Raw genomic sequence first — 20,031 nt, forward strand, 5'->3', positions numbered from 1 at the left:
AAGGAACAAAGCATCATACAAAAGACAAAAACAATCACAATAGAATGCTAGGTGTATCAAATATTCCTTTAGGTAGGCCCGATCCAATATCTATTGTGAATCATCAACTTCTGATTTGTCTCTCATTATTCTAGCTCCTCAGAATATGTAGCTACCAAGCTGGCCAAAGAAGGATGATCTTCTGATACCTCCAAATCAGTTTTCTCTTGCGGGTTCTCACTGCTTTAACCCTAATTAGGCATTATTACCTTTTCCCCTTCTTTTTTCAGTTCTAGTGCAGAGGTGTCAATAACCTGCACCTCGCCTTCTTGTTTCTCATCATCATCTGAACTGTCCTCCTCTAACTACTTGTCCAACAAAAGATCTACCATCCAAGTGTCAAATTTTTTATCATTCGGCCAGATGAACTGTAGGATATCATTTTGCTTTTTAAAAATATAACCAGCCTCCTTTTCAAAACCAACAAATTCTTGCTTCAAAGAATCAAAAAATAATTGGACTTTAACCAATTCCTCTATCGTGGTGGCCCACTAGGCATGCCCCTTTTCATTAATAACTTTATTTATCCTTGTGTAGAAAAGGTCATCTAATTCTTTACTCCACTCATCCTTATTTTTCAATTTCTTCTTTCTATCCAAGGCACAAGGAAATAGATCAAATTTTTTATTCTTATACTTATTCAAATGAGAAACAATTTTTAGTTGTAGAGCAACTCTCTTGTTATCAAAATCTGATAGGTCATTAGCAATATCATACAATTTTTCAAAATGGTCATTGGAAGACTTTATAATTGAATAACATAGAAGGGTGATTTCCTTTTCCCTTCTTCCCCATTTATTAAAAATAGGCTTCAGGATATCATCATGAGTTTTCAATTCCTCCCATATATCTATTACTTTTACCAACTGATCAAATAATAAGGGCCACTCAATTTTGTCCACTAAATACATTAGAGCCTTTCTAAGCTTATCCTCATACTACCTATTTTACTCTACATGTAAGGCCAGTAGTTTTCTCTTCTCTTCTTCAAATTCCTTAGCTATATAATATTCGGGCCTTTGAGGTGTGTTTGGTATCTCTACAAGGGGGGTGGATTTAAAAGGTTCCACTGGAGGATGGGGGTATGTTATTCTTGGCCTTGTGGATTTCCCCATTGCGTTGTTTTCAAGTTCAATTCTCCTTTTTACCTCCCTATTATAGGCCTCAAGAAGTGTTTCATATTTATTATGCAACTCATACATAACCTATTCCTCCTTCTTAGCAGTGGCCAACACAAACTTAGAAGAATCCACATTCCAATATGATGCCTGTACATGTGAAGTGTCAGCAACCCTTCTTACAAGTATATTTCCCATCAACCCAAACTCATCTAATTGTGATGGTGTGGCTCTGGATCCCTTTCTCAATGACCAACTAACCAATGCAGCTTGATCTTCAATGAATGAAGTGCCTTGTAAGTCTTCTATTTGGGTTTTGCAACTCCAATCTACTTGAAATAGAATTGAAAATTAATGCATCTCCAATTTCCCACTTGGGCAATAATAAAATGTTAGATGCATTTATCATTTTCCTCCCTTCCTTAGGGCTTATATTCTGCAATTCCTTCATCATTTCTTCTTTAATTTGGTTTTTCATGGAAGTTTCATCCATTTTTGGATGCTCTATTTTCATCTTTTTACATTTCTCCTTGAAAATGTTCATGTTTGTCCTCCATGCAAACTGCAGAAAAGCCCTTGATTTCACAAAACTATCATCAATCAAAAATTTATGACTTGCCTACTCTAATACAGGGTCCAACTCCCTGCCTCTATAATCAGCTATTGTTAGATCCAAACTTGGGAGAGGAATTTCTGGAGGGTTACCCTCATCTAATTCTGTTTGAGTAATAAAAATATCTCCCTGTGATCCCATTTGTTCAACCTATTCACCAGTGAGTTGCTCTTCTCCAATTCTCAAAGGGGATTGGGTGGGTGAATATTCCTCATCTCGAGGCCTTTCTTCTTTTGTTACCGTTTGCCTCTTAGGACTAGGCTCTTTAGGTCTCTCCTCTTAGGCTATACTGGTAGATCCTATTATTTGTTTGCCCTTGTCTATAGGAACCCTTTTATTCTGAATTATAGTATATCCAGGCCTCTTTTGTACAATTATTTTATCATTTCTCACATTTGGAGTGAAAGCCAACCTCCTCATGACCTCTCTGGCCTTATCAGGATATGAATCAATAAAAAATTGTTTCTTTTCATTCATGACCTCCATTATTTCAAGGAAGGTATTCATGAGCTTACTTATTTTGTTAGCCTCTGTAATAGCATTATCCAAAGTATCATATTTATTATCAAAACAATGAATGAATTCTAAGACCCGAGAATAAACTCTCCATTTTTCCTTTTTAGTTTCCTGCTCCTGCAATGAGAATTCATACCTTATAATATCCTCTAAATAATAAAAATCGTGCTTGACCGGTCCCAACTTGATTCTATGCCTCAACATCTGATTGAAAAATCCCTTAGAATCACAAAAATGGGGATGAGAGACAACCATCATATACTACTCCAAAATTTTATGCAAAAAGATCCATCCCCCTTTTGTAATCACAAACTGATGGGCCACTGTGGAGGTAGGGAAAATTGACCCTAATTTCCTTTTCAAAAAAAACATTTCTTCCACTCCCCCTAACTACCATAAAACTTCAGCCATTCCCACCTTCAAAGGAACTTAGTAAGGCAAAACATGAGGGTTCCCCTTGAAACCATAGATTCTAAAAATAGTAGAAATAGGGTAGGGGATGATATCTCCCCAATTATGTGAAACTTTCAAGTCATGGGGGTTATCCATAGGCCTGATGAGACTCATTAGCACCCCAAGGATTCTGGGATTGTCACTCAATATGAGGCATCCTAATTTAGCAGCAAAATATCTATCAAATCTGACAAAACTAGCATTACTTAAATCCTAGGTCATATCTGCACTCCACAACTGGAATGACAGTATTTCCCCATTCTCCTCTCTATTTAGTTCCATCTCATTACCAAAATATGTCACTCCTTTGAACAAAAAAATATGCATTAATAGAGAGTAGTGACCAAAATTTTTTTCCACCTTGCCCTTCACAATCCCAACTAAACCAATGTGAATTTCTTCAGCCAAAAAGGAAGCAAAATAAAAAATAGCATCTACACCGTAGGAAGCAATCTAAACCATCATGTACATGAAACCAATGGGCATAAATTCTTGCTCATCTTCACCAAAAACTCGGCAAAAGGTCTTGTATATCTCTACAACCCAGGAAGTGAAAAAACTCTTCTTAAAAGACTCTCTAGAGGCTGCAGTTACTGGAAAAGTTCCTGTTGTACCAATATGTGCCCTTAGTGCACCTCCCCTAATTACATCCTTATTTTCTTTATATCCATTCTCTAATTCTATCATATTGATTTGCACATGGTAGTCTGATAATGGTTCCAAGTGAAAAACCTCTCTAATTTCTTCAGGAGTAATTGAGACTAGAGGCACACCATCCTTTCTTCTTACAACCCTAATGGCTTGGTCATAATTCTTAGCAATGGGTTCAATCAAATCATAATCCATGAAAACACTTGGGACTACTAACTTTCCCAAATCAAAATTCCAGACATTAGCATGTGGGGCAAACAACTTTCTTTTCGAAAACCACTTTTTAAATAAGACAAGGCCAGTTTGAGTAGTTGTTGCATCCCTAACCTAGTTCCCCTTGTCATATAGGCCATCACCAATTTTAAGCCTAGGGTTTAAGGAAATTAACATTTTAACTTGTGCAAGCTATACAATAGATTCTGGGAGTAATTCTAATAAATCATCGTGGATATTCCTATCCATATAATTAATTTGCCCAGGGAATGGTTTCTTAGGAGGCATTTTGACAGTATTGAGAGAATTGGAATGCCACAGAGGTTATAATATGACTACTTACTTGACTTGCTAAACTTGTTCTTCTTTGAACTTCTAAAATTTCTCTCAAACAATAGAAGAATAGTTTCACGTCTTTACCAGGCTTAACATGACACAATCAATCAAGTTCTTGTGCTCAAAAATTTGCAATCTCTGTTCGCGTGGGACTAGAATTAATGAAAATCTCTATGTTATACTCTGTTTCTCCCACACACGAAGTTTTCACTTATCATAAATGCACCAAAAAAAAAAATAGAGTGGGGTCACACTTTCTTTTTTAAACTTGTGCCATTGATCCTTGAAAAATTCTATGATCTGGGAATGACAACTAAGCTGACTCAACTTTCTTCTTAACACATTGGTAGTCAAGCCAATAAAACACCTCCACCTGTACCTTTCCTTCAAGGCTGGCACTTCAAACCTAGCCCATGGATGACTACAAACATGTGTCCTCAACTCGCTAACTCATTATACATAATTCTCGAGCACCTTTCCATAACGAGCTAGCGATGACCACTGATCTTACTTTAATCGTGTGGTAGACAATTGAAACAACCTTTAAGAACATGATGGTGGGTTCATTGCTCGTTAACTCGCTATACCTAATTTTCACACATCTCTTTATAGTGAGTCAATGAGCGTCATCGATCCAGACTTGATCTTGTGGACAACAATTCTACTTTAACAGTGGTGGGTCACACTCGCTAACTCGCTATACTTAACTTTCGAGCACTTCTTCCTAGCGAGTCAATGCAACCCTTTGATCTTAGCTCAATCTCATGATCAAAAATCTTTGTACCTAGTACACAGGAAGTGGGTCCATGATATCATTGTCCCTACAGATTTCTACCAAGCATTGGTCGAAAGTTTGACCAATGAATGGCAGAAAATGTGCTGACAATTCCAACATTTTTCGACCACCGTATTGGTCAAAATTTCAACCAACCTACTAGATGGTCAAATTTTCTACCAAAAATTTTTTGACCAATGCCATCTAGTTTTCTACCATGCATTGGTCAAAATTTTGACCAATGTCCTGCAGATTTCTACCAAGCATTGGTCAAAAGTTTGACCAATGAATGGCAAAAAATGACCTAACAACTTCAACATTTTTTGACCAACATATTAGTCAAAATTTTGACCATTCAGTAGGTTCATCAAATTTTTGACCGAAAAATTATCGACCAATTTGTTGGTCAAATTTGGTCGAAGTTTGGTCGAAAAAAGGTCAAAATTTTGACCAATAAAGGTCGAAAAGTGAGCCCAAATGTACTATTGTCTATTGGCCAAAACCAATCAAGTAGACCTAAAAAGAAAGAAGAAATTAGAGAATGGGGAGATGAGAGTGAGGAAGAAGATGAATGCCTTTCTAGGGAGACATCTAATAGGGGTAAGGATCCTGAGGTGGAGAAGGAAGTACAAAAGGTGTTTTTGGGCGTCTTTAAGTCTCTTAACAAGGATATTATGGAATATATCCCTTACTATAGTGGTAGTTTGAATGGTGAGGAATTACTAGATTAGTTGGAAGCCATAGACAATTAGTTTGAATAAAAGGAAGTACAAGAAGAGAAGAGAGTCAGATATGCCAAGGCTAGGCTCAAAAGATCAACCATAGTATGGTGGAACATGATGCAAGATAATAGTGCCTTGGGAGAGGATAACAATTAGATTGAGGGCCCAATTCTTACCCATAAACTATGAGATTCAAATCTATCAAAGGTTGCAAAACCTAAGGCAAATGCATCTGAAATGTCCCTTTTTCTAATTTCCTATTATATTTCAAGCCTCTAATCAGATTTTCAAAATCAAACAACCAATATTACAAAGATCTACCAATTTCTCAATAAACCCCAAATTGGGTATGTCCGAAATAGTGCCAAAAACTTCACAACTTCATATATTATTAATAAATCTGAAAATAAAAAATTTTTACAAAAATTTCAGCAGAATAAAAGCCTACAAAATGACATTTCTAGATTTGTATAGCATCTACACAACAGCTCACAAACATAGGACAAAAACTATGCTCATCGGGCTCCCGAAATATCACAAAAATGCTCGAAAACACCACAAAAAACACTAATAAACTATCTCAGAAGTTTAACCACGTCCAATACATATATTAAGCTCTATTTTAACATCTTAAATTCTAAAATACAGCAGCAACCCAAACTTATATGAAATACCCAACCGAAAACACCAAACTCTTACAAAAAACACACTCGAAAACCCACAAATTTGCACTGTTCAGCACAAGGGCAAACTCTGCATGAGCTTGCACATGGAATGGCTTCAAACTCCCATCCTTAGCCTTCCTAGAAACCTGAAAACTCCCATCCTTGGGTCTCCTTCTCCACAAGTTTGGTAGCCTCTGAAGAACAACAAAGCAATAAGTGAAAATCAAGTTCTGGAATGAGCCCAAAATGCCTGCAAACCCCCTTAAAAGAGGGCATAACCCTAACTCACGTCCAAGAGGGGTTAATAAAATATAATTTAATAATAATTTTTATTTATTAGTCCATTGGTTTCCAAATATTAGCCCCTTTTGCCGAAACTTCACCTTTTTGGAGCCTGCCTACCTTAGCAAAGTTTATTATTTTTAATTATTTGAAAATGGGACATGACAGCATCTCATCATGAGTGCCTATATTGAAGAGTTCAATTGATTAAGTCGAAGAGAAAGAAGACAATAAGAAGAAGTGGAAATAGTGGAAAGGTACCTTAATTTATTAAGGAAAGGGATACAAGACGAGATAAACATGATGACTCCTGATAGTATGCATAAATGTTTTTAGTTAGCTTTAAGGGCATAAGAGATGGAAAGAAGGAGGCATGATTCACAACAAAGAGACAGAGGTAACAAAGGTTTCAGAAGCAAGGGAAATTTTGGTAGAGGACTAGGACCAAGTAGGAAAGAAGAAATCCAAACCAATGATAACTATAGAGAAAACTAGAATAGGAACACTTTTCAAAGAGGGGGATATAGAGGAAGGGGACCACCTAGAGGCAAGTTCTAGTCCTAGGGTAGAGGCAATTTTTCTTTATTGGAAGATGTTATAACTATAACCAAGTGGTCCATACTACGGGTAGATGTCCTCAAAAGGCTTTCTCTTCATCTATGGGAGAAAGGAGAACACAGTTAGTGCAAGAAGATGATACTCAAAGTGTTACATCACCTATTTCTAAGGTAGGACCAATAGTAGATGGTGAAAATATAATGCTAAGGAAGGCCTTGTTGAACATACTTAATGTGATTGAACCACCATAGTGAAAGATCCTATTTAAGACCACTTGCAATTCTCATGGGAAGATTTGTAGAGTGTTAGTGGAGTCTGGCTCCACTAGGAACATAGTATCCACTAAGATAGTAGATAAGTGGAACCTCAAGTGAATACCTCACACTACTCCTTACAAGATATCTTGGTTGAATAAGGGCCAAAAAATACTGGTGGATGAACAAAATTTTGTGGAATTTGAGATAGGGAAATAAAAGGACAAGGTGTTATGTGACATAATGCTTATAGATGCTTTCTATATTTTGTTAGGGTGTCCATGGGAGTATGATTTCAAGGCTATAGATGATGGGGAGAAAAATAGCTATGTGATAACCAAGTAGGGTAAGAAGTTTCAGATGGACCCTTTGACTGAGCCTAAAGAGGAGAAACATATGCGATCAAGTGTGATTTTGTTAAGTGGGAAGGAGTTCCTAAAGGCTATGAAAAGGGAGAAAAGAGTATGTTGTGCAATAGTGGTAAGGCCTAGAGAAGAGACCAAAGAGAAAGTTCAAGTGCCTCAAGAAGTTTAATAATTATTGGAAAGGTACCATGAAGTAGTGGACAATGGGATACCTAATGCATTTCCACCTATGAGGGAGGTAAGTCATCAAATAGATCTAATACCAGGGGAAAATCTACCTAACAAGGAAATCTACAAGATGACACCAAGTTAGAATGCTAAGATTGCTAATAAAATACAAGATTTGTTGGAACAAAGCCTAATAAGGAAGAGCTTGATCCCTTTTTCCATAGAAAATATCCTTTCACTTAAGAAGTATACAAAATGGAGGATGTCTACTGACTCTAGGGAAATCAATTAGATTGCCATCAAATATAGGTTCCCTATGCCAAGAATTTAGGACTTGCTAGACAATTTGGTAGGCTCTTGCTACTTCTCCAAGGTGGATTTGAAGTCAGGATACCATCAAATTAGAGTGAGGCCTGGTGATGAATGAAAGACAACTTGAAAGACAAATAAACTACTGTATGAGTGGCTAGTCATTCCTTTTGGCTTGACAAATGACCCAAGTACTTGCATGAGACTAATGAATAAGGTGCTAGCAAATTCCATAGGTAAGTTTTTTACTCTATATTTGGATGACATTATAATCTATAGTAGGTCCAATGAGGAGCATACGAAGCACTTGGAGATGTTCTTGAGGAGATTACATCAAGAGAAGTTGATGATCAATCAACAAAAGTGTGAGTTTCTAAAGATTGAATTGGTATACATTGGGTTTGTTGTTTCTAATCAATGTATTAAAATGGATCCTAATAAGGTCAAGTCCATATTGGAGTTTCCAACATCTAAGTGCATAGGAGATGTTAGGATTTTTCATGGTTTGGTATCTTAATATAGGAAATTTGTGAGGGGATTCAGTCATGTATGTGCACCTATTCTCAACACCATTAAGGGAGGCATCGAATGTCATTTCAAATGGACAGAGACAATATAGAAAGTGTTTAAATTCTTGAAAAGAAGAATCATAGCCCTACCTACCCTAAGGATTCTTGATTTCAATCAACTCTTTGTGGTGGAGTGTGATCCTAGTAAGTTAGCTATTAGAGTAGTGTTAAGTCAAGAAGGACACCCTGTGGCATTTTTCTTTGAAAATTTAAATAAGGAAAAACAAAGTTATTCTAATTATGACCTTGAATTGTATGTAATAGACCAAGATTTAAAGAAGTGGAGGAAGTACCTCCTTCCAAAGGAATTTATGGTTTACATGGACATCTGTGCCCTTAGCTTCTTGAATGGGCAGGAGAAACTCAATCAAAGACACCTAAAGCTGGTGGAATATTTGCAAGCATTCACCTTTGTGATCAAGCACAAGAAATGTGTGAGAAAAAATGTTTTTGATTCTCATAGTGGAAGAGTCATAGCCATCCAAGAGATTGAATTGTAGAGTGTGGGAATGGAGGATCTAAGATACCTCTACAAGGAGGATAAAGATTTCAAAGAAGCCTATGAGGTATGTGAAAAATTCAAGCAAGGTTTTAAAGTAGATTTTAATGATTATATGCTACAAGAAGTTTTTCTATTCAAAGCATATATTGTGAATTCCAAAATGGTCCATAAGGGAGAACATCATCAACAAAAAATGTCAAGGTAGTTTGGGAGGACATTTTCGGGTAGACAAGACACTTGAACAAGTTTCTAGGTACTATTACTGACCTAGATTGTAGACTAGTGTAAGAAAGTATGTGGAGTAATGCCATGTGTGTTAGAAGGCTAAAGGACATAGTATTAATGCAAGATTGTACCAAGCAGTCACCATACAACAAAGGCCATGGGAGTGTTTGAGTATGAAATTTGTTTTAGGACTTCCTAAGACACCTAGAGGGAATTCCAGTGTATTTGTGGTTGTAGATCATTTCAACAAGATGGCACACTTCATCCCATGTAAGAAAACAAATGATGCTTCATATATAGTAGGTCTTTTCTTTAGAGATATAGTGAGAATCCATGGCTTTCCTCTCAACATAGTGAGTGATAGGGACACTAAATTCATAGGGCAGTTTTGTGGCATCCTTTGGAAGATTCTAGGCACTAATATGTCCTTTTCTTCAACTTATCATCCTCAATTTTATGGACAAATGGAGGTGGTGAACAAGTCCTTCAGAATTTTTTAAGGTGTTTGAAAAAACAACATGGTCAATCATGGGATCATATCATAGGGCATACATAGTTTTCTTATAATGACTCCGTTAATAGGAGCACTAGAAAGAGCTCATTTGAAATTGTGTATGGGACTCATCCTAGGGGGATTTTGGAGTTGAGGGACTTCATCCTACATGACAAAATGAGTGCACAAGGGGAGTCATTTGTAGAATAAATGAAAGAGTTGTATGATCAATTTAGGAAGACATTGCAAAACCAAGTGGAAAAGTATAAGACAAGCAGAAAAAAAAAAAGGAGAGACTTGTAGTTCAAAGTGGGGGATTTGGTGCTTTCTTACCTTAGGAAGGAGAAGCTACCAAAGGGACACCCAACCAAGTTGTTGATGAAGAAGATAGGACCTCCAAACATCTTACACAATTTTGATGATAATGCCTATGAAGTTGAACTCCCTCCTAACTTATGGGTATCACCTATTTTTAATGTGTGTGACTTATTTCCCTACAAAGGTACTAATGCTAATTTTGGTCAACACACTCTTACAAACTTGGAAGGGAAGATTGGATACAAGACTTACCAACTCCCTAGCCTTTGCAACTTGATAGTATTGTGGATTATAAGGTGATAAAGAAGACTAGGAAGGAAACCTACAAGACCTATCTGGTGAAATGGAAGGGAGTACCTAATGCTGAGGTTACTTGCATGACTAAACTTGATATACTGAAGCATGGGGTCACCCTTGAAGACCTCTTTACTCAAGGGACTTGATTTCTTTATCCTAGGGGAGTATGGTGTAGGGAACCTCCCTAATTTTTATTTTTGGAGTGATTAGAGGTTATTTAGGTGTGTGTGTGTGTGTGTGTGTGTGTGTGTGTGTTAAGTTCCAAGAGTCCTTGGAATGCAACTAATCCAAATGTAAGAGCCCAATTGCTCACTAGGTTTGAGGTTGCTAAAAGTTGCTCAATAGGTCAAATATGATTAGGGATGGGTAATTAAAGTCTTAGATTACCTAAATGGTTCCTAGGTATCCTATCTAGGGTCCTAGAATGGTCCTAGGTGGGCCCATTTGGCCAAAGTCCAAAGGAGAAAAGTTGCAAAATTGCTCAAAAGTTGCTTGAGAAACTTTTACAATTTTTCCAAGAAATTGAAAATGACACTTTTGGAGGTTGTAACTACCCATTCTTTGGTATATGCACATGTTAGATCATATTTTGAAGGTCGTAATGTTTTACCATTAGTTTGTGCATGTGTGAGACTACTATACAAATAATTTTCTAAGTTTTTCATTATTTAATGGTGTAGTATGGATGTGTATAGACTGGCATAGGAGATCAAGTTCATGTTTTTTTTTTAAATTATTTATTGATATTAGTCTTTCCTAGTTCTTTTTCATATTCACACTTGTGCTAAATTCTTAGGGTTTGTAAGTTACAACATTTTCTTGTTGACTGGCCTGAAAGCTATCTACACAGGGTTGATTGTACAAAAATGTCTCTAATCTAATCACCCACGGTGGAAAATGCATGAAACCTATTGGTGTAATAGGTTAGATAGTGTACATAGTGTTGGTTTTATTTTTAATTTTTATGGTTAGTTTCCAAGCCATGGAGTGATACCCTAGGATGTTTGCTAGAAATATGTGAGCTTGGATAGACTTGGGAAGGCGGTTGTAGAGCACACCCTTGAACATGTTGGGTGAATCCCATGGAGTTCATAGAATCCTAGGATGTCACCTTTAATGTGAAAGTTGAATGGAAGGCTGGTTGGAGGTTTGAAGAGTTTGAGAGATTTTTGAGTGCTAACTAGACTAGAGGCCTAAAACAAAGGCTAGAAAATAGGGCTTAGGAGTTAGTAGGGTTGTGGGTGTTTTGAAACTCTATAAATTTGGAATCTTGGAGTACTAGGGGATAGATTTATTATTACTAAGGTTTTTATAGGGTTTTTTCAGAGGAATTTGGAGTATTTGTTCAAACAAGGTTACTAGACCTAGAAGCTAATATGCCTTATTAGCCCTTTGTAAAGAAAGAGACTTTTCTTTGGTTTTGGTTGTGACTAGAGGTATTGAATGAGGTCAAGAAGGTTATGTAATGTGATTATAACATTAGTAGACTCTAATTTAATGAAGGAACAATATCCTAAGTGAGGGGTAAGGTTCTAGGGGAGAGAAGGGCTAGTAGGACTAGTGCCTAAAGTGGGAGATTAAGTCTACACCATAACAACTACACCTAGGAGGAAAGTTGGGGAAAGAGTCTTGGAGGCTTGGATTGGTGGAAAGGAAAGAAAAAGAATCATTAGATAATTGAAATTTTATAACCTTAATTAGGTGTTAACTAGGTGGAACCCTAGGCCCTATATATCATTGTTATATCTCAAATGATGGTACATCTCCCATCACTTTCTACTATCTTGTATAAACTTTGAGCTTTGCCAAAAAATGGGTACTATTCTATAGAAAGTTCAAAATAAAGAAGTATCCTTTATGTATTTCTCCAAAGAAAATGAGTTGTCTCTTCTTGATTTTGTTCGAGAATGGGAAGATATGAAGGTGATGATGATGTGATTAAAATAAAGAAATCAATAGTTCATGTGTTATTAAATCATCATGCCTCCTTAACACTGTTAAATGATATTTTATATGATGAGTATGAAGGTTTCAAGAAAAGGATAAGCAAAACATTGGAAGAAAAAAAAGTTCCACCTAATTTTACTGCTCATCACAATGTTGATGGTTTTGTGTATAGAATATTGGATGTTAGAAACCATACAAATATAGTACAAGTAATAGGGAGACTATGAAGCTAAATTATTGTTTATTATGTTTTTGCAATATAAACTTTAATCAAGATATTTAGAGATTCTCTAAAGGATGAATATGTCACACTATTAATTCTTTATATGTATAGGTTATTCATGAGAACAAAATGGTTCATGACAAGACAAAGTAATAGAAAATCTTCCATAGCATAGATGCTAACTCACTTTTGATTGGTTGGAGGTGGGATGGTTGCATGTGATTTGACAATTTTTGATTAATTAGGCAGTAGTACTGATGCAAAGGAATGTATTGATGATGGAATTGTCATCGTGGAATTTTTTTATATGAATTGTTATTAGGAATTTTGTTTCATTTGATATGGTTTTGTGGGCACGATGTTGCATGAAATTTGATAACTGTAAAACCTTCATCACATTAGCCATTACTGTTACTTTATCAAAGAGTTAACTATTTAAAGTGATTTAACTATATCATTTGTGAGTTGTCACCACATTATTTGACTATTCACATGTGAAGGCACATACCCCAATTCAAATGATTATTGCATCATAAGCCTGTATCAATAGAAGTGTTATTTTTGGTTTGGCTTATCCTTTTGATTGCCCAATTGTGAATCCCATGCTTTAATGATAGAGTTATGATTGTGTAACCATGACACCTAAGAAATAAAATTTAAGTGAACCAATGAACACACAAGTAGCTTTTTTTGCACTATCACTACCTAGTATTGGTCATGTTAACTAAAGTGTTGAAGGTGTGAACATTGTAACCCTCATTCGACAAAACATTGGTGGGTTCATATGAAATGTTGGGTTTAGATTTATTGTTATATCTTTAGGGGTGGATGGCATAAATCACATGACATTGTGGTTAGAAATCATTAAGCATTGGCCACATTGATTCCACCAAACATTTAATAGATTTTGTGAAACTATGCCTCAACTTCTATATATTTCTTCAATGCCCTACCTCACTTGAACCATTGAATAAGTATTAGAATCCATCATTTGACATTTTGTTTAACTTAATAAGATTTATTTTTGATAGGCATGTCAAAAATCTTAGTTGATAGAAATTTTGTTTCTTCATTCAATGTTTTATATACTGCTATAGTTATAGTGATTAGGCTTCATGAGTCAGGATACACTATAGCAACTACAGTATGGTCAAAAGAGATTTTGGGTACTACATCACTATAGAATATAATGCACTCTTCTATCACTATACAGAGAAGGCCTAATCTTGACATAGTGAAGAGTAATGAGGAAAGTATATCACTATGATATATAGTGATCCCTTTTATCACTATGGAAAAAAATTGCAAAAACACTATAGCAATGAGTGATAAAGGAGGCTTATCACTATAACATATAGCAATCAGCAATAAATGCAAAACAAATATAATCATTACGATGATGAGTGATAGAGATGCTATAATGTTATAAGTCATGGTGATGAGTGTTTTTGGTGATAAAAAAGGAGGAGATATCAAAAATGCATAACAATTTCATCCATATTTTCATTATGTAATTCAATACATTTATATGCATAACAATTTCATCCAAACCATTCCTTGTCTTCTTTGTATATTTCTTCAATGCCCCATCTCACTTGAATCATTGAATAAGCATTGGAATCCATCATTCAACATGTTGTTTAATTGTTAATGATATTTATTTGTGATAGGTGTGTTAGAAGCCTCAATCGATAGAAATTTTGTTTCTTTATTTGATGTTTCATATACCACTATAGTTATAATGATTAGGCTTCATGAGTTGGGGTACACTATAGCAATTGTAGTATAGTCAAAAGAGATTTTGGGTACTATGTCATGCCCAAAATTTATATGTCAAAACACAGCTACAATTTTATTTTCTGAAGTATAAACTTATGAAACATATACGGAACTGCACATAGACAAATTTTGTTATCACAAGGTTAGGAGTTCGGATTACATAATAGTTACATTTATAGGGTTGTAAGAACTTTTAATCTCCTAAAAAAAGTGATCCATACTAGGTTTGTAGAAGGTTCATCTCTAAATGGCATTGGAAATTAGGGGAGTATTTTATTGGTGTGAGATCATAATTAGGTGGAAGGAAAAACAACTTCTTTATGCTCTCGATGATAGTATATCTTGGGGTTTACTAGTTGTCTTGTCTAGGCATTCCACTCGGTACTAAACTAAATTTTGCATCTAATTACCTATGAACTATTCACTTGATTAGAGTTCATGGCTAGATCATCAGACATAATAAATTAATGAATAGTTTCCTAACATAGTATGCATCATCACATCTCAATTCCCAAATTATAGGCCATTTACAATTAATAAACTATGAACTTAATTAAATCCTATTTTGACCTACATCCTTGAAAAAAAAAAATATATATATATATATACATAGCACAATTTAGGATCTTTCCTTTCCTAGCAATGACATATATTATGGAATAAATATACATTGAAACACTATAATGATACCAGTACGTTCTAAGTATTAAGTACAATAACTAAATCTCATGGGACAATATAATTATATAAAGACTTCATATGTATATCTATATATATTTATGTAACTATAACATATGACCCTAAAAGAGATCTCAAAGCATCATCACTAATCACTTGGACCCCTCAAGCTGCCATTCCAATTATCTATAACTATATATATTCATAAATCTCTAGTTATTCAAAACATTATTATTATTTAATACCATATACTAACAAATATACAATTATAAATCTATTATTGAATCCCATATTATTTTTACATACAATCCCTCCTTATATACATCATACAATTTCTTAGGATGATTTCTTAGTTCTACTCTGATTCTAAATAACTTATAACCATCTACTACTAACAATATTATTAAATAACACTTGATAAAAAGAAATAAAATTTTCATGGTGTGTGTGGAGGGAGCAACTGTAAGAGCAAAAATTGGAGGGATTGGAAATTTGAATTCAATGACAAGAGGATATATCTATGATGGAGTAGAGAAGGTTTCTGGGGATATCTAGGAGGAGGAAGGCCAGGGGGATATTGTTCCCTTGGGAAATGAGGGCCCATGGAAATCATGATAGGCCTTGGGAAAGGAGGTTTTGGACTCTAAAAGGACTATGTTGGGCCTACAAAAAGAATGGAGATTCCCTGACTCAGGTTCGAAAGAGAAATGGCCTTCTCCCTTTGGGATTAAACCAATAGGTAAGTATTCTCTCCTTGAGATCAAAGACATCTTGAACAAAGAAAAGGTGATGTTCGCTATTGAAATCCCTAATGAACTAGTAGACCATCATATTGCTTCAATGGTGTCCTCTCTAGTTGGGAAGTTCATAGGCTTGAGGTTGAATATTGATATTATGAGGACCTTTGTGAGAAATAAATGGGAACTAAAAGGCCATGTGGAGATAGTTGCTATGGCTAGGGGTTTCCTCTCTTTTGAGTTCTCTTATATGGAGGATCTCACAAGGATCATGTGTGCTAGATCCTACTCCTTTAGACATTCAATGCTAACACTAAAGAAATGGACTTAATGATTATTTCTTTGTCCAAGTTCCTATCTAGGTTTGACTGCTAGAACTTCCAATGGAATTTTGGTACGAGGATGTTTTTGATGGTATAGCTAAATCATTTGAGGAGCTCATATCCATTGACCCTATTATGGTGATGAGGAGTTGGTTAAATTATGCAAGAATATGTATTAGAGTAAGTGAGGGTAGAGATATGGTAGAAGTGGTGTACCTACACTCAAAGCTAGGCACCCATATTCAAAAGTTGGATTTTGAAAGTGTTTTTTTTGCTTGTTTCCATTGTAAGAAGGTGGTCCATGTGGCTAAGATTTTCCCTAGGGTCCTGGAGGAGAAACTAAAATAAGATTAGGGAAAAGGGATTAACAAAGGACACAACTAAAAGTTCACAGGAGGGAGAGAAAGTGTGGAAATAAAAGGGAATTACTAATAAAGATTCAAGTCTAGAGCAATAGTAGGAGGTTCAGTGGCTATTCCTACTTTGGTGGTAGAGGAAGGCCTAGGGAAAGAACCAACATGTACCAAAACTTTAGGTGAGGAATTAGAAAGGCTAGTATCTAAGAAGCAGAGGATGGTGACTAGGCTAGAGGATCTACATAATTTGAAGTAGTCATCCCCTAAGGGTGAAGTTATCCAAATGGTTCAACCTAGAAAGGAGAGTCTTGAACCAGTAGTAGGAAAGGAAATTTCTTATGCACCCAAGACCCAAGTCAGGGAGGAAAAGGAGGAGGTAGCTCTCTTCGGTGAGCTAATACTCAATGGATGTGATAATCTCAATATGGGGATTTCCTCTCTAGGGAAGATCTCTAGAGTGGTGGAAATGGTTAGATCCTCTTCACTAGGGCAACTTACATGTATGGAGGCTCTTCTTGTGATATGTATTGATGAAATCCAAGGAAAATGGACATCTATAACTAAGAAAAAGAATAACTGGGACCCTTCTCTAGTGTCCCCAACTACAATAGGAAGCAAAGCCAAGGCTGATGTTGGAACAAGACCTAAGACTCCTAGAAGGAATAGTAACAATTAGAATAGGAAAGAGGAGACTAGAAGGAACCTAGTAAATGGGAGCGAAAGGACCATCCTAGAGATCTACTTCATAAAGAAGAAATGAAGGTTCTATCTTGCAACATAAGGGGGCTAAATGGAGCCCACAAATAAAAGGTTATCAGAAATATGATTAGGGATCATAAGCCTGATTTTTTCCTTATTCAAGAAACCAAAATGAGAAAGGAGGTAGTGGAAATAATCTCTTTTGGTAGTATGGAGGGCTATACTATAAATCCAAAAGGAGCGTAGGGAGGTTTTCTTACACTTTGTAGCTCTTATCTCTTTAAGGCTCAAGTTTTTTATGGTGAAGGTAATATTCTCCTCATTTATGTTGAAAATATGAAAAACAAAGAAGCTTTGTTTTTGTTGAATGTATATGCTCCTAACACTAAGAATGGTAGGAAGAATTATTGGGTTAAAATTAAGAACTTTTTATTGAGATTCCAAGTGGGAATGTGTATTATTATCGGGGAATTCAATACCCCATTAAGGGAGGATGAAAATCTTGGATGTTTGCCACTAGATCTCAACAATTGGATGGACCTCTTAGATTTTATCAATGATTTGGCCTATCTAGATGTTGATCTTTAGGGAGTTCTCTTGACTTGGTGTAACAAAAGAGTGGGAAGAGATTGTATTCAAGTTTTCTTGGACATTCTCTTATCTAGTTAGACTAGATGTCTTCTTATTTTTGCAAGCTTTTGCTAATAGCCAAAGCTAGTTTGGATCACTCACCCATTTCTCTCACTTTAGATCCTATTGATATCAAGTGTAACTTCCCTTTTAGATTTGAGAAAATGTGGACTTCTCACCCAGATATTTTGCCATGTATCTTGGAGTGGTGGAACATCCATATTGAGGGATTTTCTATGTTCAAGGTGGCTCAGAAACTAAGAAATGTGAAGTTGAATGTTAGAAAGTGGAACAAGTTAGATTTTGGTAATACCTTTCTCTCCAAAGCTCAGATCTTGGAGGACCTAGGTATCATCTGATACTATTTAGAAGGAGGGTAATAATGAGGAGAGGATGGAGGTGGAGTAATCTATCTTATCTAAGCTTCACAATGTTATAAGTCAAAAAGAGACCTATTGGAAATATAGGTCTAGGGTTGTGTAGTTAAAGATGGGGATAGGAATACTAAGTTCTTCGACACCTCTTCTTTGAAGCACAAATTCCATAATAGAATTAGAAACATCAAGAAGGGAGAAGAGGTTTTCGAAGAAGAAGATGAAATAGTTGGTGAGGCTATTTCCTTCTTTACCAATTCACATGCAAAAGATCTAAATCTAATGGAATAAGATCAGCTAGAAATTTTATCTAATATTCTAGCTTTGATCCAACCCAAGGAGAATGAGATGACTGGGGCTATTCCCTCTCCTTAGGAAGTGGAATAGGCAGTTTTCTCTCTAGCTATGGAAAAATCCCCAGATCTAGATGGATTCCCATCTTTTTTCTTCCAAATGTTTTGGAATGTGTTCTAACAAGATGTAACTAAAGTAGTGCAAGAATGTTTTGGTGTTAGAAGTCTTCTCAAGGAGATTAATGCTACTTTCTTAGTGCTTATCACTAAGGTGGTAGGGGCATAATCTATGGAGTAATTCAAACCTATCAACCTATGTAACTCTTTCAATAAGATTATTTCTGAAGTGTTGGCTTCAAGGATCATCAAGGTTCTCCCCTCTATTATAGCTCCTCAATAATCTGGGTTTGTCCTAGGGCAACAAATCTTGGATTCCATTATGACTGTCCATGAAGTGATACACTATTTGGAAGAAGGTAAGAGAGAAAGTTTCCTCCTTAAGCTTGACTTGTCTAAGGCTTATGATCATGTGTATTGGACCTTTCTCTTCAAGGTTCTTAGGGCCTTTGGGTTTAATTCAAGGGTTATCAAAATTATTGGCTAGTTGGTGACTACTACCTCCCTGGCTATGTTGGTTAATGAATCCCCCTCAGCCTTTTTTAAGCCTACTAGAGGTCTTAGAGAAGGGGATCTAATATCTTCCATTCTCTTTATTATTTTGGCTAATTGTCTTGGAAGAATGATTTTTGCTAATAGAATTTTGGGTGCTCTAATTGGTATCAAGCCATCTTTTGGTCCCCTAGTTTTCTCCCACCAAAAATTTGTTGATGATACTATAATGAGTGGGAGGGCCATTTTTGGTAAAGATAGGGCGGTGAAAAAAAATTTAACCTCTTACTCTAGGGTAGCTTATAAACTAGAACAAGAGTTTAGCCTTCTTCATTAATACTCCAACTGAGCATCAAAGGAAGATTGTTGCTATGCTAGGCTATGATATAGGAAGTCTTCCTTCAAGATACTTGGGTCTCCCCATGGGTTTGAGATCCCCAGATTCTTTCTAGAACAACATATTAGACAAGTTTAACAAAAAATTAGCTAGATGGAAGGGAGTCACTCTTAGACAAGTTGGAAAGATTCAATTGGTCAAAGATACTCTTTAGAGCCATCCAACCTATGCTTTGATTATTTTTTGATTATTTTTGGGATTCCTAGCAAGTTTGCAAATCACATGGAGAAGATCCAAAGGAACTTTCTTCGATTGAGATCAAAAGGCAACAAGTGTTTACACCTAGTGGCTTGGGATAATGTGTCTCCCAAAATAGAGTGGTGGTTTGGGGATAAAGAAACTGCATCCTTTCAACAAAGCCCTTCAAGCTAAACAAGTTTGGAGAATTTTTTCTAGTAAAGGAGAATCAAGGGACATCATGGAAGACAAATATTGTCATAGAACTTCAATTAGAGACTTGATTTTTAGTGAATCAATTCCAAGGGGATATAATATTTGGAATGGATTTCTAAGTGCAACAGATGTTTTAAATAGTAGGGTGAAAT

This window comes from Cupressus sempervirens, chromosome 5, assembly GCF_028749045.1.
Source record: "Cupressus sempervirens isolate cs-2001-9-10 chromosome 5, ASM2874904v1, whole genome shotgun sequence".
NCBI lineage: Eukaryota > Viridiplantae > Streptophyta > Pinopsida > Cupressales > Cupressaceae > Cupressus > Cupressus sempervirens.